Raw genomic sequence first — 24510 nt, forward strand, 5'->3', positions numbered from 1 at the left:
CTGGTGCAGCCAGCTAGATTGTCTGCACAGGTCTCCAATGGACATCAAATTTTGGCTAGCTCTGCAATCCTTGCCTGAAGCTTGGAGCCCCCTTCCAATGAGAATAGTTCTTGGCAGAATTCAGCTCTTTGTCATTACAGGACTGAGGTCGGCAATCTTGCTGCTGCTGCTGCTGCTGCTGTTGCTGCTAGCTGGGTAATCAGTCCCTAGCTGCCACTCTCAGGACCTTCCACACACTCCCAGTGAAAGGCTGTTTGTGGTATTCTGTCTCCTTGGATGCTTGCTCTGTGGCCTATTTAATGCAATAATCAAAGAGACAGGACTGAGCAGACTACAGTCTGACTCAAGAGTGGGGCAGAAGAGCTATTTCTGCCTTGCTTAAGTGGGGTCAGCAGGGCAGTCATAAAGAGCTAGAGGAAGGAGGAAGGCCCAGGATGAGAAAAGCCCATTAGGAAATGACAAAAGAATGAACTGTCTAAGCACGGAAAATGGATCCCAGTTTGTCTGGGGTCATAGCAAGGAGAAAGGTCAGAACAGTGCTTTCTTCTTGGGCCAAGTTCAAGGTCATCCTTATTACCCAGTAACTTTGAAGCCAGTCTGGGCTACATAAACCCTCCCTCAAAAAACCAATAACATCAAGATGGCAACAGTAGAATATACAATCAAGCATGAAGCCTTTCCAAGTGTGACTTCTTGAGCCACTGTAGAGTCCACATGCAGTTGGCCCTGTCCTACTTAATCTAAGAATCAATTCTCAGATTGCTGGAGCTGGAAAAGTTCAGAGACTTAATTTAGGTCATATACAGCGCCTCCGCTGTTGTTTAAGACAGTTAGAGCTGCCACTCACAAAAGGACGGGAACAGTAATCTCAGAGCAAGTCTGAGATTCATTGGGTTTCTTGCCTCTAAATTATGGGCTCTTAACTGTCCTGTACCACCCATGGAACTTTTATTCATTTGTTAAGCCACAAGAAATTTAAATGAATACCTGTGTGTCCAGCCCTGAGCCCTGCTGTCCACCTGCCTGTTAAAAACATCAAGGCAGACTAGTGTAGGTGTACAACAAGGGTATGAATTCTCAGTCCACCAGAACCCTGCACACAGTATGGGAAACTTTTGTTTTCCACTTTGCAAGAGAAAGCAGTGGAAGCAGCTGGACAGAGGCTCTTCCCAAGGCTCAGCTGTGTGAAAACAAGAAAGAGGAAGGCATTCCCAGGCAAATCAAGGTGGCCTCCCACCCCCATCAAGGATGGAGCTCCAGGCTAAGCAGGCCTCCGGTTAAATTAAACTCTCCGTTTTCAACTGAATTTGCCAGGTTTTCAGCCAAAATAATAATAATAATAAGTATCACAACTACAAGCTGTTCCAAGCCAAGCTGCCCTTAAACAGATAATCGGATTTGCATAATTGGGTGCTGCTAAGGTTTAAATAATTCATCAACATGGCAGGCTCTTTTTCATAGCCAAATAGAACTGCCAGACTCCTCCAGGAGAGGATCAATGGCAATCCACATCCCAAGAATGTGAGCTGCATCCTTGGGGTGGCCAGAACTGCTGGGTGAGGCTTGGAGAGGGCAGCTCCTGCTGCCTGCTCCTTTGCTCCAACTTGGATTTGGACACAGGGTTTGCTTTTTTTCTTCCATGGTTCTAAGGTGTGCAGTAAATCTTGTTCACAGTGGAGGCAAAAAGAAACACTATGCAAGACCCTTTGAAGAAAGATCTATACAGGGTTTGGGAGATAACTCAGCCAGTAAAGTGCTTGTTTGCAAACATGATGATTTGAGTTCGATCCCCAGTGCCCATGTGAAAATGACAGACATGTTTGCTGGCACTTATAATCATGGCACGGGGTAGTGAAGACAGTTGGATCACTGAGTCTCATTGGGCAGCCAGCCTACCCCAATTGGCAAGTGTCTTATAAAACAAGGTGAAATGACACCTAAGAAACAATTCCCACAAGTGCAAGGGCATACTCAGGCATGTACATGTGCCCCCCCCCCCCTTCTTTCTCACAAACACACACATTCATGCACACACAGAGACATATGAAAACAAGTGGGAAAATCCTTCTGAGAATATCATGCTCTTCCAGACCCAGGAAAAATGGAGGTGGGCTCAGGGGATAAAGCTACACAGTAAAACCAATGGGAGGCATTAAAATGAGAAGGGAGATTATATGAAACAAAACAAACAAACAAACAAAAACCCAGAGAGTTGTGAGTAAGGGAGACCATTTCACAGTCTGCAACAAGTTTCTTCAGGGTTGTTGTAAGCAGAACAAGCAGAAACACCGTAGAGAAGAGATAATGCCTATGTGGCCCACGGGGGCCATCATCACTAGCCATCCATGCAGAGCTGTCAATCTCTCCCAAACAAGAAGAACCAGAAACACATCTGGACTGTTGACACACCTGTGGTTAAACTGAGTTAACTTCAGCACTCATCACAGCTTTGAGAATGCCTATGGCATGGAACCTTGAGGTCTCTCAGTAAGAAAAGCCAAGAATAACACAGAATGTGAGGCCCTGTTAGATTATTTGGGATTGGGGTGTCCAGCACTTGGGGAACACCTGTAAGGGGGAATGATTCCACATCTGGATTACCACTACAAATCTCACCTAATACAGAGAAAGGAAGAATACAGCAAGGGGAAAGCAGGAATAGACAAGGCAGTCTAACCCAGACAAAGCCAGGGAGCTGCTTCTTTCTTTGATTTTCACGGTGACCTTGATCTTGTCTGTGCCCAGACAAGACTGTGAAGAGGTCTGTAACCTCATCACAATTACAGAGTGACCTTGTCTAATGTTGGTGCTCAGCAAAGTTGTTTATCTGGAAGGAAAATACCACAGGCCAAGTGGGAATGCAGACTGGGTCCTAAAACACAGAGGCCTCAGGATCAGTGAGAGGCACTTCCTAGGCATCAGGGGTGCCTGTCTTCTTTCTCAGACCCACATAAAAAGCTGCTGTCCCCTTCTTAACTCAGAATGTTCAATAATAAATTTGCCATCTACCCTTGTACCTTTTTCTTCTCCAGTATTTCCTATGGAGATAGAACCACTGTTTACATGTGGACACACAGAAGATATCTAGATAACATCCTATTTTCCTCCCTCCCTTCTTTCTCACATCTAACCTAATAGTAAATCCTGTTGGTATTGCTTGGAGATTAAACTCAACCTCTAGAAGTATTGATGTCCCCACTGGATTTTGACTGTCTACCCCAATATCCAAGGAAATGATGCAGAAATAACAAAGTGGAACAGATGGGGAAAAGGAAGCAAGTGCTTCATCTCTGATCCCTTCTTTACAAGTGTTCTGGTTGAAGTTAGCATCTTAGCGGAGCAAGATCCTGGCTGTCAAGCCATAAGAGGTATGTTTGTGAAAGTCTGTGGAATCTAGGACTAAAATATGGCTCTAGGGTTATAATATTTGTTACTTTTTCATCACTGTGACCACAATTTCCAGCAGAAACAATTTAAAAGAGGAACAGTTCATATATCAAGACCCATGGCTATAAAGGAGTTTCTGCCATCATGGTGAGGCATGCATGGCAGTTAGCACTGCTCCATTTGTGCCTACAGGGGCATGATGGCTGTTCTCTTTATAGCAGATGCAGAAACAGTGGCTAGAAACAGGGACCTGACTATAACTTTCAGAGGTCTTCTATTAGTGACCTACTTCTGCCATCCAACCCCCACTTTAAAGGCTTGACAGTATTCAAAGTACTGTAATCAAATGGGAGAATAAGAAAGAGCTAAAGATGTGAACCTATTTGAGACAACTCAGATTCAAACTATTACAGAGATCTGGGTGAGCAAGTGTGACACAGAATAAAGGAGAAAACGTTCCCCTCTCCAATCCACCAAAGCCTAGCATGTGGCTTGACCATCGTCTTGGTTGCCAGATGATGGATGCAGGTGAAACCCAAGAAGCTAGAATCACAAACACAGTATGAAAACCAGGAGTAGTAGCTTGATAGTGAAAGCCACACCAAATGAACAAGGGAAGCATTTTTATGAGTCTTTACAGGATAGATAAGTACAATCTGGAGTCTTCAAATCCACAAAATATGTGTGTAAATGGTTTGGAGTTTTGTTGTTGTTGTTGTTGTTATTGTTTTGTTTTGTTTTAACAGACAAAGGCATGTTTAATAACTGATCCTCGTGAGGCCACAGTCAGGCTACTATATACAGACATGAGGGAAACTTCATTTCTTGGTCTCTTCCTCCTTGGGGAAAGTGTTGATGATCTCCTCCTTCTTGGCCTGGAGGCGCTTCCTGGATCTTAGATCTGCAGCCGTCAGCCTGTTCAGCCAGGAGCTTCTTGCAGGCCTTCAGCTTGTGGGTGTGCACCATGAGAATCGGCTTGTTTGTTTGTTTGTTTTGTTTGTTTGTTTGTTTTTAACACATTCCCTTTGGCTTTCAGGTACAGTCTGTGATATATATATATGGTGGTCATTCTTTTTAGATTGTCGGTATCTCCTCAGGAGTCGGAGCAGGATTCTCATCTTTCTCATCCAGGTACCTTCTCGGGCATACAGGCATTGGCAGTACCCTTCAGCTTCCCTATGCCATTATGCCTGCCCTTCCTTTGAGCCAAGGTGTTTTTCCAGCATTGAGCCAGGGAATGGACAGTCACAGGCTTTTGGTTGATCAGTCCATCTTTTATCAGCTTCTGGATTTGCTGATGAAAGTTGTCATTGGCAATTTCATTGGTGCCATTTGGGGTCCAACCAGACCTTTTCTTTTCCACAGCGGAGGACATAGAGGCAAGCTTCTTCTGTAGCCAGAGTCATGGCTGCAGGTGCAACAACAAAAGGAAAGAGCTCCATACAAAAATGTTAACATGATCTCTTGAGAGTCAACTGTATATAAAAGTCTTAAAAATTTGTATCTCACAATATTCACGTCCAGGTAGTTAATAGGGTCATATTTCCATGTTTCTTAAACTTTGTGGAGTAAGAGATTAGAGGTTAGTTTTCTGGTGGTTAATTCCCAGTTGATCATGGAAAATTGTATGGACAAATAGATGTATATGGTGAAAGTTGGTTTATGCCACCTGCTACTAAATACCCACTTTCAACTACACCAGAAACAGTCTGTACAGCTATGGTGGTTTGAATAAGAATGGCCCCCATACACTCACATATTTGAATACTTAGTCACAAGGGAGTTGCACTTTTTGAAGGGAATAAGATGTATGACCTTGTTGGAGGAAGTGTTTCACTGAGACTGGGTTTTGAGGCTTCAAAAGCCACACACCTACTGTTTGGCTGTGAATCTCAATGTCTGCTGCTGGGTGCAGGCTCTCAAAGGACAGCTATGCTAGGCTCCCACTTACAAGCAAGGCAGAGTATTGTTAATAGTGGCAGGCGGTGGCTCTCTCCCATGGAGGAGGACTCAGGTTGGCCCAGGCATTGCTTGAGTATTCCCTCAATCTTTACTCTAATTTAGTCTTTGGCCTTGTTGTAGGCAGGGTAATCTCACAGGCAAACAGTTGTCAAAGCTTGGAAAGCCTTGTGGAAAAGGGGCTGGGGATAGAGGGACCCAGATGGGACAAGAGCTCCACAAGAGGACCAGCAGAATCAACTAACTTGGGCCCAGCAGGGTCATATTGAGACTGAAGCACCAACAAAGGACCATGCATGGAATGGATAGGCCCCCTATATATATGTAGTCAATGAACAGCTTAGTCTTTATGTGGTTACCCTAGTACTGAATGCAGGAGCTGTCTCTGACATGGACTCTCTTCTCTGTTTTTTAACCACTTCCCTCTGACAGGGTTGCTTTGCCTAGCCTCAGTGGAAGAGAATTCACTCAGTCCTAAGATGATTTGATGTGCTGGGCTGGGTTGGTGGTGGTTGGGCTCCCATTTTCTAAAGGATAGGGAGAAAGGAGGGAGGAGGCTATGATCAGAATGTAATAATGTAATCTCTCTCTCAACTACACACACACACACACACATAAACACACACACAGTCTTTCTGAAGATCAGAATGCAGATCTCAACTATGTCTCCAGCACTATGTCTCTCATGCCTGCCACCATGCTCCCAGCCACAAATATAACGGACTAAGTATCTGAAGCTGCAAACAAACCTCTAGTTCAATGCTTTTTCTTAAAAGAGTTATTGTGGTCATTGGGTCTCTTCACAGCAATAAGACAGTAACTAAGACAACAGTTCAGCAAGGTTCATACTCTAATGACAGGGTCAGATGTCTTGGTGATGGCACATTACTGTAAAGCTTTCTATTTTAATGAATTTGCATATCTTCACAAGTATGAGCCCTTGTGTACAGATATTGTTCATATGTATATACATATGTGAATGCAGGTGCAGATACCTATATGTTTGTTTGTGAACATGTTGGAGGGTACATGTAAATGAGGAAGTGCATGTATATATGTATGTACATGTGGGGACAAGTGTACAGAGGAACACATTTATATGTATGTGTCTGTTTGTGTGTATGCACTTGTGTGCATATCTATGGAGAGGTTAACATTGAGTCCCTCCTCAATCACTCTTCATCTTTTTATGAGAATTGGAGCTTGCTGATTCAAGCAGAGTGGCTGACAGGAAAGCCCCAAATATTTGCTTGTCTCTTCCTCTTCGGTGTTAGGATTAGAAATGTGCTCCACCATGCCAAGCTTGTATATGAGTGCTAGGGATCAAACTCTGGTCCTCGTGCTGTGCCAGCAAAACTTTTAACAACTGAAATATCACCCCAACCTTTATTAAAGGGCTTAAACAGCAATATAATCCTATTTCCTGAACTCTTGTTCAGGAACCAGGTAGAGCCAGTTAGTGGGGTATGGCAGGGAAGAAGATTTCTTCTTAATAATCCATGAACAATATTTTGTCTAATGCTGTCTTTGATTTCCCATGATCAAAATAATCATTTAATGGTTTTCTAGACTCATCTCCCCCTTAAGAATCCAGAATTTTGTTTAGACAAAGTTAAATTCTCAGTTGAGTATAGCACAAGGTAGACTTATTCCTTGGGCAGGTCAATAAGAACATGATAGTGATGTTGAATTTGCTTCCCAAGATAAGTAGGTGAATTAGCTACTACTACCAAGAAACACACAAAGACTATCTTAGAGCAATACACATTGATTTTTCTTATAGTTCTAAAGGTCAGAAGTCCAATAAATGAGTCTCATGGGGCTAAGTAAAGGCTAGGCTCCTTTGGAGAATCTGTCCTTGCTTCCTGCAAGCTTCTAGAAGTCACCATCTTCCTTGACTGCCATTGATAGCATTCCATATTCTCCTTCCTGTATGACATCACTCCCTCCAGGCTCTGACATTCTTGCTTTTCTCCTTTTTATTTCCCCTTTTAAGGTCAGGAGACAACATCCCCCACTCAAATCCTTAACACAATCGCATGCTGAAAGTTCCTTTCTTCTGTTAAGTCAAATTCCTGGGTCCCTGGGATTATGCAACAGACATCTTTGGCTTGACCATTATTCAGCCTACAGTCCAATTTCTTTAGATTTATCTAAAGTCCACAGGGTATCTGATGCCATGAAGATAGGAGTGAATGTAGCACTTCATAGGCTTGTGCTTACATTGCAGCTCAGACTTTTCTGTTATGTGTATAAATGCATATCAAAAGGGCCAAGCACTCAGTAGGTGCTTAACAACTATTATGTTTCCTTTCTGGATTTGATACTGGACCTGTCTTATACACCTGTAGAATTAATTATCTGTTGTATCGGATCCTCGTTGTCATTGCTCATGTCACTGATTTGGCACATATCTCTCCCTACTGTTCTTCAATCTCCATGAAACTACTCCTGGTCACAGTCCACTTGATGTCCCTAGGAGCAAAGCACTCTTACAGCCTTGTGTGAGCAAGCAGAGATGGAGCAGCACACAAAGGAAGGACAGACATACCAGTCCTCACACCCAGTCTTGCCTCCTCCCCATCAGCTTTGAGGCCAGATAGGAAAGGCCTTTAGAGAGACATGGGAATTGTCATTAGAGCCTTTCTGATCTTGATAGTTGTCCTACCCGAGGCATGACGGGAAAAAAGAAAACATTTTGATGTACTATTTCTTATGATATGTAAGCTGGAGAGTATATATAATCATGAAAATCATTCTTTGACCAAAATTGCTACTGCATTTACATCAGTTTTAATACTATGCTCTATTTATACTTTTTCTATTGGTGGTCTCATAGAAAATTATAAATGTTGGTTGTCACTTTAGGAGTAGCCAGCTCATCCTCAGGAAAAGTCAATGCAGAGGCTGGGTCAGTTAGTTGTGTGCTTGTCCTATAAGCATTAGGTCCTAAATTAAATCCTCAGAAACTACGTGGAACGCCAGGTTTGGTGGCATACCCTGTAATCCCCAGTCTAGGGAGAGGAAAACAGAGACAGACAAATCCATGAGGCTCACCAGCCAGTCAGTATTGCATAATCAGTGAGTTCAAAGCCAATAAAACAACCTGTCTCAACAATCAAGGCAGACAGCACCTGAAGAATTAGGTTGTCCTCTTCATCATGCATGCCCAAATGCATGCATGTGTATGTACACAAAGCCAAGACATAATTATTCAGCCTCTACTTGCATGTGTTTCGGGACAGTGTACTCACCATCCTTTCTGAAAATCTTTCTTTGAGGCCTTGAGTGTAATAAATAATCAAGTTCCTTTTACTTCCTATTTTGAATCAATGATGAAAGAAGTGACTGTGTCATCTGAGGAAAATAAATGTATGGACTTCAGATAAAGAATTACAAAAGAAATTCAACATAGGATGAGACAGCCTACAGGACAGCTGATCATGAGGACAGCCTAGGTTCAGCTGAGGGTGGGCCTCCCATCCAGTCACCGGTGGCTATTTTATCTACCATGTGGTTCCAGAAGAAACAAGAGAATGCCATGCTGGCTACTGGTGGACAGGGTATGTGGCTCCCATGCTACTTCACTCACAACATTCCTATCATGACATCCACTGGCTAAACCACTGCACTTAGAGCCAACCATGCCAGCAACAACTTAGCACTGAATGGAAGCTTCCTGTAGATCAATAGTTCTCAGCCTCTGGGTTGCAATCCCTTTGCAGGTCAAGTAATTCTTTCACAGGGGTAGCATGTCAGTTATCCTGCGTATCATATATTCAATTTATAGTTCATAACAACATTGTGGTTATGAAGTAGCAATAAAAATACTTTTACAGTTGGGGGAGGCAGTCACCACAAAATGAAGAACTGTATCAAAGGGTCCCAGCATTAGGAAGTGCCACTTCTGTAGGCACCAACAATTTCATGTATCCTCTGTGATTGTCCCACAGTTTGTCTTTAGCCACAGTTTGCTTCCAGGCTCATTTGCATGCCTTTCTAGTCTAGTGTCTTGAGATTGTCTGGCAATAAGCCAAAGAAAACAACAATCTTCTCCCTGTGTTCTACAACCTAGCAAGCCACGGTTCTAACCATCCCTGCTGCGCGGCCTCACAGATCTAGCCAAAGCTTCTGTACACAATACGAAACACTGAACTTTGAAAAGCCTCCTTGGGGAGTGGATCATCCAGAAAATTGTCTCCAAAATACTTCCTGGAGAAATGGGGACTCCCTTCCCCCTCCCCCGTTCTATAAAGTTATAATTGACAAGTGAATATATACTATTTCATAGATAGTTAAGGTGTCCACTGTCATGGTATGTGCAGGCACTGAAATGATTACTACAATCTCATAACACATCCATCACCAACCATAGTTTTCTTTGTGCAGGTGTAAGTGTCATGAGAACATTTAAGGTCTATTCTTGTAACAATTTTCAAGTGTACAATACAGTATTAGGTATAATCAACAGTGGCCAGGCTGTGAAAAAGGTATCCAGAAGTTATTTCTTCTGTCTGAGTGAAACATTGCACCTTTTCTACTCACTTCTCTCTATTTCTCCTCCCCCACCCCCAACCTCTCCCAGGCAGCTCCAACTCTCGCCTTTGCTTTTAGAAATTTGATATTTTTTTCAGAGTTCCCATGTGAGGAAGGTCACGCAGTATTTGTTGTTCTGTTTTTGGCTGATTTCATACAGCATACTGCTTCTCAAGTTCACCTATGTTGTTACAAATAACACTCTCTCTTTATTAAAAAGACCAAATAATAACCCATTGTGTGTATATGTGTATATATTTTCTTGATCTGTTCATCCATCACTAGTGAACTCTTAGGTTGATTCCATAACTTGGCTAGGAGTAGGAATTTGAACTAATATCTGAAAAGTATCTACAACATGAATAGGCAGTCTATCATGCTACAGACTCAGAATCATAAAACAATAAGGATCTATGCTTTGGTTCATGAATCTGAATCCTGACTGGGCATCTCTCTTTACCAGGGCTGACATTTCCACTTATCTGGGCATTGGCTGGAAGTCATATGGTCTAGAAGGGCCCTGGCAGGGAAGACTGTGGTGTCTCAGCCTCATCAGCATGCTTCCAGTCCTGCGGCAGCCCCATCTGGGAAGGGCCTCCGGGAAATCAAAGAATCAGAAAAGTGGGAAAGCTACATTATACACTATTTTACCAAGACTCTGAATATGTTATGTTTGTCAATGTCCTTCTAGCCACTAGGAGTCAAGTGACTGGAACCAGATTCAGAGGTCAATTTCAACACTACAGAGTATGAAGAAAGGAAAAGGGGGAAAAAAAAGAAAAAGAAAAGAAAAGAAAAAAGAAAAAAAAAGAGCAATGAGGGCAGAGGAAGAAGGTACCCTTTCTGTCTAATATAGACCAAATTACAAGAGCTGCCACTTCCTGAACATCTACCATTTGCCTCGAAGGATATCATGCACCATTATCTCATTTCAGACTCACATGAGGAAGGTAAATGTTTCCATTTTGCAGGTGAGAAATCAAAACTCAGACACAACAAATCACAAACGTAAATAACAAAAGAGGAAGGGTTTGAATCCTTGCCTGTCAGAGACAAAACTTTTATGTTCTTTAAGCAGCAGAGTCCCACTAACGTTAATGCAAGCTAGGAATCAATGAGGTGAATAAACTTTGGAGTCTTATGATCCAGATGGAGAACCTGATTTTGTGCTCACTCTGTGTCAGGTCCAACCATCTTTCCATCGAGACTCACTATATCTCAGTGCTTGCCTTTCCAGCCAACTCAAAGCCTCTGCCTGTACGTGTTCTCTTCAACTTAGGCATCTCTATTTGAGCTTAATTGGGTTTGTACTGAGTTCATCAGTTACTGTAAATGTAATGGCTCTAAAAAGAAAATGGAGATCTTTCCCACCAGGTGTTTATCTCTTTCTCAAGTCATCCTCATTGCACTTTCAGATTCATTTCCAAGTTCCATCTGGTTAATGGGTGCAGGTGAGATTGAGCAAAGCACTGTGCTTCCTCTCCATAGTGTCTCTACTTTAGCCCCACCCCCAGGATATCCAGATGTTCCATACTCTCCTAGCAAGATAATAAGAAGGAAATGAAACACTTTAGAAGCCAGACATAACCCCAAATGAGCCAAGTACAGCCATCCCATATGGTCTACACAGTTTCGCAAAGATAAGGAAGAATGTGGCATTTCTTAAGTACCTACTGTGTGTCAAGCCCTAAGCTTTCACTCTTAGTCCACGAGTTCATAGTGTAAAAGATCAGAGGGCTTCTGAGGGTTAGCTTTAACTGCCAACTTGCTACAATCTAGAAGTGATAGGAAAATAAAGTCTCAATGAGGGACTGCCTTCATTGTGTTGCTTTGTGACATGTCTGTAGGAGACTGTCTTAAATTATTGATGTCAAAAGGCTCAGACCACTATGGGCTATGACATTCCCTAGGCAGGGGGTCCTGAATGTTAAGAGTGGAGAAATTAATCTGAGCACAAGCAAGCACACAAGTGAGCATGCATACATTCATTTCTCTTTGTACTTGACTGCGGGGTGTCATGTGATCAGGTATGTCAAGTTTCTACCACTATGACTATGCTACAGCAGTGGACTATATTCTGGAATTATGAAATAAAATAGGCCCCTTTCTCCCCTAAATTGTTTGTTATCAGGACATGTTATTAACAACAACAGAAATGACATTAAAAAAGGACTGTTCATACCCAAGGTTACTTGCTAAGGACATTTGTGAGCCTCAGTGTTTCCATCTGAAGCTGGGGATAAGTAGAACTCATTTCCAAGGCCACTGTAAAGTCAAATGAGTGAACATCTGTAAAGCACTTAGCATAGTTCCTGGATCCTGACAGGACTCAATAAGTACTTGTCACTATGGCTACAATTATTATTTTTAATATCCTCATGACAATTCTGTGACACAAGCGTTTGCCTCATTGAAAGATAAGAAAATGAATTTGCAGAGGTAAAGCAATTTGCTCTAGATCAACCAACTAGAAAAATAGTAAGTAACAAAAGGATTACCATTTCTATGGTAGAGATGAGAGGAAGAACACCAGGAGAGGGGAGCTGGATGAGGGATGGCAGATTTGAGCAAAGTACAAGAATATACAAGAAAATGCCATAATGAATGCCATTGTTTTGAGTGACAACTAACAAATTACTATTATTATTATCATCATTATTATCTTTATTATTGAAACACAACTATAAACACATTCCCCTGCCAGCAAATTTCTTTTTCTATCCTGCATATTTCACACCCTTCCTCTTTGTAGATTAGGATGGCATAAAAGACTCAGCCTTATTTGGGTTTGTTTGTGGCAAGGCCTCCCTATGTAGCCCAGGCTGGACAGAAACTCTAAATCTTTCCATCTCTGCCTTATAAGTAGATGGGATTATAGGCAAGCCCTACCCTCCATTTAGCCTTAAGTACAGTTTTCAATAGAACAAACCTAATCCTCTCTAAGGCAAAGTCAAATGAAAGCTCCCAGGAAGTGGCCTCTAGAAGGCTTAGATGGCCATGGCCTTTGTTCTCTGTTCCCAGTTAGGACACCCAAGGCCAAGTTCTAGGACATGAAGTTCCAGCTTCTCAGAATAAGCTTAAATGAGAGGAACAGACTACTCCCTGGTTCTGCCAGGGATCAGAGGAGGCTTGCCAGGTGAGGGACCTCCTGAGAGGGTTCTACCGGATCTCACTGCTTCACAGAAGGGTGCAGAAAGGAAAAAAGAACTCCATAGCATACTCAAAGGACCAAAAATCCCTGCAGGTTTATCCTTGGATGGATAAGGGAACTATTTGGTGCAGGGGATAATATGATTAGTGAGAACAGAGGGTGTAATGCTTGAGCATCACAAAAAGGTATTTAGGTATCCTTATGCACACTGCAGGGAGCCCCTGGGGCTTCTAAGAAGATAGGTAACATCCGCATCAGGCTGAGATTTAGCAGGTTTAGATCAAGGAGACTGAGTTGAGGAGGAGACTTAACATGAAGGAGCTTCTGACAGGGCAGGTGACAGACTCACACCTCACACATGTGGCCCTACTTAACTCTTCCAATGAGTCTGCAAACTCACAGCCTGAGGGCTAAATGCTGCTTGTTCTCTGGTTTTGTAAATAGCAATTTCAAAAAATACAGTCATGTATTACATAACTATGTTCTGGTCAATAGTACCACATTTGTGACAGTGGGGCCGCCAGGAGACACTGCCTAATGGTATCACAGCATTCTTAGTTTGCATCAATAACTCTGGGTAGTGTTTACATGACAAAGATCATACCAAGCATATTCTCAGAGCTCATCCTTGTCATAAAGTGCAACAGGACTGCATAGCTTGCTGGCCATCATCTTATTTATGTGCCTGTCCTCACTCTGATGCTGCTCAGAAGAAAAGAAAAATGTTCCCATTTTACACAAGAAAATGATGCTGTGAAAAGAAAGGGACCTCACCCAAAGTCTCAGGCAGAGAGACACAGAGAAGTGAGCAAGAGACCCATGAAAAAGCCTAAAAATGAAGCCAGGAAGGCAGTCCCAGAATGCCTCACCCCAAATCTTTTACAGTATCCACACTGGCATCCCTCTGTGTTCTCCCACTCAGACCACTGCTGCAGCCAGTGAAGGGCCCGGCGCCACATTGCCAGCCAGAGCCCTTGCTCTGGCCCCCCAAACCAGCATCAAATGACTAATTTAAAACCTAATGCCTCCACCGTGTCCACCCGGCTGCCCCTTCTTCGGCTTATCGCATTCTATTCAAATCCAAAATAAATTATTTCAGCTCTGGAGCTCTTTGGATAAAGAAAAAAATGAAATTAAAAAATAAAAAGGCAGAAGAAAATGCTTTGAAGGGACAATTTGCCTCCCTCTCTCCCCACAGTTCCAGGCTTTTCCCCTCTAAGTATTCACTGATAACCTCCAGAGGAGGATGAGTCTGGGAGGCCACAAGGACAGAGACACACTAGCTTCAGACCCCAGACTGCTCTCACAGGCAATGGGACAGGGCAAAAAGATGCAGAAGCCTCTCTCTCTCTCTCTCTCTCTCTCTCTCTCTCTCTCTCTCTCTCTCTCTCTCTCTCTCTCTCTCTCTCTCTCCTCCCCCATCATGCATGCCAGTGTGTGTGTGTGTGTGTGTGTGTGTGTGTGTGTGTGTGAGAGAGAGAGAGAGAGAGATGGAGGAGGTGCATATAAGTATACCAGTGCATAAATCAATGTGCATAGTCAGGGCAGAGAACAACCTTGGCTATTGTCACTCAGGCACCTTCTATCTAGTTTTCCAAAATGAGAGTCCTGTGCAGCAGTTTGGCTAAGATGACTGATCAGCCAGACCAAGGGATCTGCCTGTCTCTCCATTCCCACTACTGGAATTACAATAATTCATAGCTATACCTGGCTTTTTAATTTGGGTTCTTGGAATCAAACTCAGGTCCCTCTGCCAATATGATCAACACTACACCAACTGAGCTACTTCCCAGTCCTGTTTCTTTAGGTAAGAGACTCATGTCTTTAGGGAATAAAATGCTGGCAAGAAGAATGGTGACTATTCTTTAAGTCTCTAATAGCCACCTGCTGTATACATGACAGGCACTAAGATGAGCACTTAATGTACCAAGATAAATAGAAAAATGCTGTGGCCTGCCATCCTCACCAAACTGTAAAGTCTAGTTCTTTCTACTTAATCTTCATTAGAACCTCCCATTAACACACTGAGGCAGAGAAGACACCATGTGAAGAAGAGCCTCACTCTAAACATAGGGAAGTGGCTTGCAGTGAAGAAGCACGGGTAGTTTAATCCCAGCACTCGGGAGGCAGAGGCAGGCAGATCACTGTGAGTTTGAGGCCAGCCTGGTCTACAAAGAGCCCAGGACAGCCAAGGCTAACACAGAGAAACCCTGTTTTAAAAAACCAGAAGAAGGAGGAGGAAGAGGAGGAGGAGGAGGAAGAGGAGGAGGAGGAGGAGGAGGAAGAGAAGCACCAGCAGCATGGGTAGGTAGATAGCTTGCTAGTTCAACATTGCAAAGTCTTCTCAAAGCAGCATGCCTTCCAAGTTAGCCCAGTGGCTGAAGCCTGTCCAGACTGACATGGTTTGCTGGCCATACCACCTGGGGTTCCATTCTTTAATATTTTTTGTTTTTTCACTTTTCTAAATGTGACTTTTCTTGCCTCTAAAATGGGCAAAATGCTCTGTGTTATGGGATCACTGGGGAGGACATTAAAATGAATGAAAGAATTTAATGCAATATTTAAAACATAGTGAGTTCTCAATAAATGGCATGTTGCAGCTTATATCACTGTTGCTATGAGAGGATAAAGACGGCAGTGCTCAGAGGGGATGAAAATGAAAGGAAGAAGAACAACAACAACGGAGGGGAGAGAAACTGGAATGGTTACCTGGGGTATCCTGTGTTAGGACTCGCCTTCAGTCTGCCTACCTGTGATGTCACTGCTTACCTGCCACAGGGGTATGGCCCTGCCTTGGGCCATATAAAAGACACCCTCCATTTGGTGCTCTCTCTCTCTACTTCTCTACCTCTCTACCTGTCCTCTCTCCCTCCCTCCCTCCCCCCCCCCCTCTCTCTCTCTCTCTCTTACCCTCTTACCCTCTTCTCCCCTTTCCTTCTCCCCCCATGCTCATCTAATAAACTGTATAACATAACATCTGCTGCCTGGTACCTTGTATTCTATCATCTGTTTTTAATTTATATATATAAGATCCTGACTTCAAATAACCTCTCCACCACCTTTGGTTTCTCTCAGTGAAATTAAGAGATCCAGTTTGTGGTCTTAGCTATTCCACAGACAGGTGCCATAGACTTGGACAGACCTTCCCACATATCTAGTTTCTGCTTTCTCATTACAAATGAGGGAGAAATGCGAGAGATATGTTTCTTCTTGTGTAATGGCCTGGGATTTGTAATTACAATAAGAGAATGAGAATGGGGGTGCACCCTTGAACTAGGTGGAAGAAAACTAGCAAGAGCCATGGGAAAGCCTGATGCTTTGGAAACTGAATATATCAAGTGCTGGTAGATGTAAACTTGTCCTGAGTCTTGCAGCTTAGGGGCTATTCTTCTGTCTTCCTTGACTCAAAAGAGATCAGTGTCAATAAGAGAACAGTGGAGAGAAGGATCAGAAGTGAGTGTCAAGCTTCCTGAGAATTTTACAGTGACTCCAGATACTTGATAGGCACTGAGCATCCTTGGAGATGATTCGCTTCCTGAGCTTGCCAGGAAATCTCTCCAGGAGCATTGGTGACAACAACTGGTATACTGCCTGCCTCCTAGAGCAAATGATATCTTCTCTGCCTTGAATCTTGCTTTGAGCTACTGCTGCTCCTCCTCCCCATTAGATGGGCCACATTCCAAGGCCTCTAGAACAACCAAAGTGAAGAGGGTACCCATGTCACACCAAGAACTTAAGCTGTTACATCCTGTCTGGAGAGATGAACAGATGGGAGGTAAGGCTGCACACAAGTACAGTTTGATGCCTAACAGCTGCATACTGAAAGAAAGAGAGCAAGTGTATTGGTGTCCCCAGCCTCACTTGCCCACGACTGGGACTCTCAGCATGTGGAATACGTTTGTCAGTGATCTGAGCAGTAGCTTTTGCGATGCCCCACTTTCCGGACTCCCTCAAAAGGTTTCTAAGTGCCCTGAAAGGAGTCCTTTTGAGGATGAGCCCTCCACTTACTCCTTCATGGAGTCTGGGTACTCACTGCAACCAAAGTCCAGTGTCCTGCAGAAAGCCAGATTCTCTTTACCTTAAGGACAATCTCATCGTCTGGACATAGCTCTCCCAGCCAGGTAGCTCCCAGGTGCCATGGCTCCATCTCTGTCGCCTAGTACAAAGAGTACAGCTAGGCTCCCTGGAGCCTGACCACCAGAGTGGGATTTTGTACTTTAGATTCAGGGCTGTTTTACAGGAACTAGTGCATTGATTCTTAGGACTTAAAGCCTCACCTCCAGACAAGCAGCATGCAGCAAGGACTTGCTGTAAGAACAGAAACCACCAACTGGCTGGTGTCTGTGTTTCTTCATCCGTCTTGTTTATCATGTTCCAGGAAGGATTCTACAGACTCTGGTGTAATTTAATCATTGTTTTTGGCTCATGGACATTGCCTAGCCATTGTTTTACCTAGAACTGAGGCCACCACAGTAAGTACCAGTGACTTGGTATTGTCACCTGGCTCATAATGAGCTTCAGAAAACACATCACTTTTCATACACTAAAGCTTTATTCTGTTCTTCCACAGCAATGTGTTTTCTTAACTATAAGTCTGGGATGACAGGAACTTTAGCCTTGCCTTAACTTTCACCACTATAGAGTCAGGGTGGTGGATGGTAAGCTTTTGACCACAAAGCTTCATTTCTGTGTAGCCAGCGGGAGGCAAAGACAGTTCTGCCGACCCCAGTACCTGGGATTTGACCTCCAGCTGCCTCTTTTGGTAAAGTCTCGGTTATTTTAAAATAAAGTAAGGGGAGAAAGTTTCATAAAACGTGCAGGAGCAATGAAACTGATCGAAGACATCACATTGGTATTAAATTATGGATTGAGCCAAGCCTACAGTCGGCTCCCTTCCCACTCCTGCCTCCTTGCCCACCTCTAGGCCAGCCTCTGACAGCCTGTCAGGAAAGGTGATTCTGCACTTTGGATGACTTGCTAATGGGCTGATTATGCTGCTGGGGGCCAGCAGGCAGTGAGGGGGCACCTTGCTTCAACCTCCAAACCTCATCATGGATTATCTGCCTTAGGCCATGGGTAGCTGGGCTTTCCAGCACTGACAGGATAGGGTACCTGGTCCCCTCACCTATGCCTTGTCACTGCTGGTAGTGTGACATGAGGTCTATATAGAGGTTCTGAGAGACCAGACCTTCACATTTAGCTCTTACAATTCAGTAGCCAATGCCTGAGACACTTCATCGCTCTGAGTCTCAGACTCTGCTTCTTACACTACAGACTCACACTCCTGGCCCCCTCAGATGGAATGGTCTGATCCAGGGTGTTGTGCAGAGAGCAGCCTGGCACATGGAAGACACTCCTGGAATGTCAGCTGTGTACACCCTTACAGCCCAGTACAGGTGTGTGTGAAGGTAAGCACGTTGTATGCACGTGGGGATATTGCTAGTAGATATTGAGGATGCTACAAGGAAAGGAAAAAAAGTAGATCAGAAAGAGGAAGAGGAGCTGCATGAGTGACAGAAAAGAAATTACCTCCTTTGACTTATATGTAATATTTGTCTGTGTCTGTTAATATATCTCTTTGGATCTAGCTCTGTTTCCTCTTTCTTTCTATCTTCCTGTCAATCTCTTGGACAATCTCCTTCCCTATTTATATTTCTCAGTCTCACAAACTAATCATACACATACACACTTACCTTTGGCAAGCACATACTCTCCTGTCTGTGCCCATTTCTAAGCCTTATTCATGTAGGCAAACCCTCTTAGATATCCCTTGAACTTTCAAAATATTTACACTTCAGGAGGTTTGATCACACATCCATGACCCAGACACCATATTTCATGTCACTTGATTACCTGTCTAGCTAATCTCTACATTCCTACAACAGGAGCAACAACCCACTCTTTTCATCCACAGTGATAGAACCCTGCAAGAGCTCAGGTACTGAGCTGATCCTGGGCTAGCAATAGGAAGTTTAAACTGACACAATACAGAGTCTGCACGTGTTATGATATATAATGATGCAATGTAGGTGTATCATGGTGGTGATATCCTGACAAGGTATACCCCTGATGAATTATTCCATGCAACAGATCTAGTTTCAGGAGATTTATTGGGGAAGAGAGAGGAGGTAGAGGCAACAAACCAGCCATGAGGGCAAAGAGAGGTGGGAGACAAAGAGAAGACAGAAAGAAGGAAGAGAAAGAGAGAGAGAGAGAGAGAGAGAGAGAGAGAGAGAGAGAGAGAGAGAGAGAAGAGAAGAGAAGAGAAGAGAAGAGAAGAGAAGAGACAGAGACAGACAGAGACAGACAGAGACAGAGACAGAGACAGAGACAGAGACAGAGACAGACAGACAGAAAAAGAAACCATAGGAAAAGAGAGAACAGATGGAACCTGTAATAGAGTGAACAGAGAGACAGAGAAAGACAGAGACAGAAACAGGGACAGACAGACAGACAGAAAGAGAAACCATAGGAACAGAGAGAACAGATGGAACCTAGAACAGAGAGAGCAGAGAGAGCTGGGGGTGGTGGATTACCCTTTCATGGGCTGCATACACCCGTCACACCTAGTGGTGGTGGCTGGTGATGATGTAAGCAATTGCTAGGTCCCTAAAGGCAAACTAACTGATTCGCCTGTATGCTAATAGCACATGCCGATAGAAAATATACCTTCCTGGCCCTGATGTTTCCTCCCAGTGAAGTGAATGCAATTAGTGTAAGTCCTGGCCACGCTGCTCCTTTATCTATTCCTGTCTATTGAATGTGCAAAGACTAAATCTGACTTGTGAAGTAGGAAAAAGAAACATCATGCCCAGATGAAATCGTATCAATTCTGTTCTCGTCTGCCTCAAATCCTTCATTGTTTGCTTTCTATGTTAGGAAGCAAGCCCCAGCCTCATGGCCCCACAGCTGGATAAGTGTGATTTCCTGAACCTAAGTGCTGGAGAATAGACTGAATATGAAGAGTTCCTCACAGGGTCATGGATTGAGGACTTGCTCCAAAGCTGGTTGTGTAATTTGCAGAGATGGGAGAACTCTTTTTTTAAATATATTTTATGAATTGATTAATATTACATCTCAATTGTTATCCCAACCCTTGTATCCTCTCATTCCTTCCACTCTCCCATTTTCCCCTTACTCCTCTCCCCTATGACCGTGAATGAGTGGGATCTCTTCCCCCTGTATATGCTCATAGAATATCAAGTCTCTTCTTGGTAGCCTGCTATCCTTCTTCTGAGTGCCACCAGGCCTCCTCAGCCAGGGGATGTGGCCAAATATGGGGCACCAGAGTTCATGTGAAAGTCTGACCCCACTCTCCACTCAACTGTGAAGAATGTCCTGTCCATTGGCTAGATCTGGCTAGGGGTTCGAATTTTACTGCACATCTTGTCCTTGGCTGGTACTATAGTTTGAGCAGGACTCCTGGGCCCAGATCTGCCCATCATAATATTCTTCTTGAAGGTTTCTAGGACCCTCTGGATCCTTCTATTTCCCCATTCTCCCATGCTTCTCTCACCTAAGTCCCAATAGGATGTCCTCTCCTCTGTCCCACTTTCCTGGTAAGTGAAGACTTTCATGGGACATGCCCCTTGGTCTAGTGTCTAGATATAAGTGAGTATATACCATTTGACTCTTTCTGCCTCTGGGTTAAGTCACTCATTATGATCATTTCTAGTTCAATCCATTTGTCCACAAATTTTAGGAATTCCTTGTTTTTAATAGCTGAGTAGAATTCCATAGTGTAAATGTACCAGTTTCTTCATTCATTCTTCTCCTGAGGGACACTTAGGATGTTTCCATGTTCTGACTATTATGAATAAGGCTGCTATGAACAATGTTGAGCAAATGTTCTTGTGAGATGAGAGAACTCTTAACTGGTGAGCTCTAATGGAAAGAAATGGGTCGCTAGACTTGTGTTTTTGAGGGCTATATCTTTCCCTGGTTCTTTACTCTCTGTCTCTACTTCCTAGCTGTGGTGAGGTGAGCAGCTTATTTCTACCTCAAATCAGTAAAATCAGTAAAACCTCTAATGTCATGAGCCAAAAGAAATCCTTCCTTCCTTAAACCATTTATCTTAGGCATTTTATCACAATGAAAAGCTAACATGAGAGCCTTTGTGTTAAGCGGTGATGTGCCTCTCTGAGAGACTTTAACTGTATACAAATCTACCCACCTACACAGTTTAAGGCCAACCGCAACCATATATGTACATTTCCATTCGTAGGTAAAATGCACTTCATACACCCTTCTGCAATGCTAGTCTTGTGTTGTAAATACACTGTCCATGTACTCTTTGTGAAGCACCCACACACACATATAGACACAGAGCCCTATTTGATTCTGTAACCTCTAATCACATACCTCCCATAGCAAGTTCCTCTCCATAACCCTCCAAGTCCCCTTCTCAACAACATGCGGACTCATGTAAGTCACCTCTATGCCTACACTGCCAAAATCAGGTCATGTAACAAAGCAATTTTCCCAGCCTGCCAGCTTCTCCACTCAGCTCACAGATAACTAACAGGACCGTCTTCCCAGCTAATCGGAGAGGAAATCTGGTGGGTTCAATTGCTGCTGATATGCATTTAAATGGCTGCATCTAGGAGGGAACTCTAAATGAGAGCTGAAGGAGGCTGGGGCACTAGGGGAAATCACACTGAAATAACTGTGAGGCAAAGCAAATCAACAGAAAGGGAAACTCTCACTGGAGACCCAGAGTAGGCTACTGTAACACAGCACTCAAAAACTTACTGGTGTCTCTGTACTTCTAATATAATGGCATTAGTGTCACAGTTCCTTATGGGCAAACGTCATCTGCCACACATAATCAGTGGAGTGGCACTTGCCAGTGTGTGTGATGTTTAAATGTGGGTACAGGGAGAGAATATGTGTTTAACAATTGCTTTTTGAATTGGATGATCCCATACAGCTATGAACTGCAGAAAGAGACTGAATATGAAGACCAAGCAGACCTAATTCAAAAGTGACCTTGAACAGATTACTTAAGTCAGGGAACATCCATCAGTCTCCTTGTCCACAAAATAAAGATAATGATGAAGACCTCCTGCAGCTGAAAAGGGATGCAGTAAATCATTTAAAAAATACTTGTCAAATAACATGTGCTTGTCTACTAAATGTTATCAATAGGCCTGGGTTTGAATCTAGATTCGAATACTCAGTGACCTTGAATTAATTGTCTAGGCACCCTGCTATTTAATTTCTTCATTGTAAATAAACAGCAATAGCAATTCTTCCTCTGTGGATACCAACAGCACTCAAAACAGAGCCTGTGCTGGTATGTGCCCAGTTCACTTTCCACGTGATCTCACTATCATATATATCATCACCACCATAAATCAAAAATGCTAATGCAGCCAAAAAATTAATTGGAACAAGTAGGAGTGGAGTAGGTTTGCCAGTTGTTTGTTTGGATGTTTTGTTGTGTATACTACATTGAGACTTCTCTCCATCAATCACTTCCTCACTCCATAGATAGATAGATAGACAGATAGATAAATAGATACATGATTGATGGTTGGATAGATAGATGATACATAGATAGATAATTGATGGATAGATAGATTGATGATACATGATAGATGAGAGAGAGAGAGAGAGAGAGAGAGAGACAGACAGACAGACAGACAGACAGAGAGAGAGATGGATAGATAGAGTTGCCTCAGAATGGAAAACCAGAAGAAAGACCAACCTGTCTATGCCTGACACTTTTTCAGAGATCTAGAGCAAAAAGCAGCTACAAGAGCAAGAAAGTGTGAGGGACAAGAAATCAAGCTAGATGTGGCAATATAATAAGAACTCCCAAGACAGCTACAGAAGGGTTGAGAATTCTGGACTTCAACGAGTATAAAATGAGAATCTGAGCCAAATGTATCTAGATCTCAAGGGGCCAAGAAATCCTAATTCACATCTGTAATATGAATATATAGAGAGACAGTGGGGAAGAGGAAGTATGCCAAGCTATTATGAAGTGGTTATACAATTATGTATAATCTTTTTTTTTCTTCCTCAATCTTCTCTAAATTTGCTAAATTGGCAATGCTGAATGTGTTTTATAATCATACAAGTGCATTACAAGTAAAAATCACCAAGCAGAATCCTAAAAATGGCTTCAGTTCTTGCCATAATTGATGTGCAGTGCACAGGATAGGCTCGGCTCTCTCTAGGCACCACACTCTAATAACGGCTACAGATGGACAGAAGTGGCTTCAACCCTGTCTTAGTTTCATCTCTGCTAATGTGAGAGAATACAGCTTAGGAGAGAAAGAGTTTATTTTAGCTCACAATTCCAGCCTACAGTCTATTACTGCAGGGAAATCAAGGCAGCTAATCACGTCTCATCTACAGTCAAGAGAAGAGAGAAATGGGTGCATTCAGGCCTTTTACTTAGCTCTTGATGTTCATTCTTACACAGCTCCAAACCCAGCCCAGGAAATAGTGCCACCCACGTTCAGGTTGAGAGGTTCCCACTTCACTTAACCCAACTTAGAAAAACGCCTCATAGACATGCTCACAGACCACCATAATCTAGAGACGTTCTTTCCAGGCTATTCAGGGCTCTGTCTAGCTGACACTATTCTTCCCATGCTTCCTGTCACACAGCACGTATGTGTCGTGGATACCTCAGGGCTCTTCTCTGTTTTCTGCCACCACTACCCTGTGCTGCTGATGTTTACACCAAAGCATGAGATGTTCCCCACTGGGTCTTACTGTGCAGGACTCAATCTCAGATTCCTACTCCTGTTAGATTGGACATCTGGCTCTCCTTTCACACATCTCTTTATATAAAACATCAAAATGTAGCCCAGGCCAACCATACACTTACCATCATTGTCGCTATTTGGCTGTGAAGAAACATTGGCACATAAAACTTAAATACCTACATTTCAGCAAACCAAAGAACAGAGGCAGGCCTTAGTTCAGAGCTACTCAATGCTGTGTCCTCAGCCCTTTCCTACAGTTTGGGGGAGATGCACTGGGCCAGACTCTCTGATAGCCAGAATGGACACTGAGAAGACCAGCATCTTCCTGCAGATAGCTTGATGGGCGCTATGCTGATGTGGCATAAGCCTCTATAAAGACTATACCAGCTCTCTTGCTGTGGGACCTTAGGAAACTTAGTTATCTACTCTGGTCTTTGGTTTCTTCATCTGTAAAGAAGCTGAAATAACATCTCCCCTAGAAGGACTAAAGTTAGATGTGAGGACATTAGAAGAGTGTCTGGTAAATGTAAGTATTTAATTAACATTAATTATTAAGGCTGAGACAGAATATAGGGGGAAATGGAGAGAGGAGTAGTAGTCAGCCCTCCTGCCTATAGAGACACATGCAGTTTTTACCAAGGATGGATCAAAAATACTGGTTCAGTCTATATTGAACTTATATAAACTGTTTTGTCCCTTGCAATTATTCTCTAAGCAATTTCCACAGCATTCCCACTGTATTAAGTTTTATAAATC

At 43.1% G+C, this 24510-nt stretch overlaps 1 pseudogene across 1 annotated transcript; it reads right to left on the minus strand.

Annotated features, from left to right (window-relative positions):
* Window positions 1-4150: 4150 nt before the first annotated feature.
* On the minus strand, window positions 4151-23882 carry LOC311606899 (large ribosomal subunit protein eL19-like; annotated as a pseudogene). Its single transcript has 2 exons — window positions 23877-23882; window positions 4151-4777 (listed from the first exon to the last, which is right to left on the minus strand). The product of its transcript is annotated as a large ribosomal subunit protein eL19-like (transcript).
* Between the last annotated feature and the right edge of the window lie 628 nt (window positions 23883-24510).

Source organism: Acomys minous, assembly GCF_964271855.1.
Source record: "Acomys minous genome assembly, chromosome: 1".
Lineage (NCBI taxonomy): Eukaryota > Metazoa > Chordata > Mammalia > Rodentia > Muridae > Acomys > Acomys minous.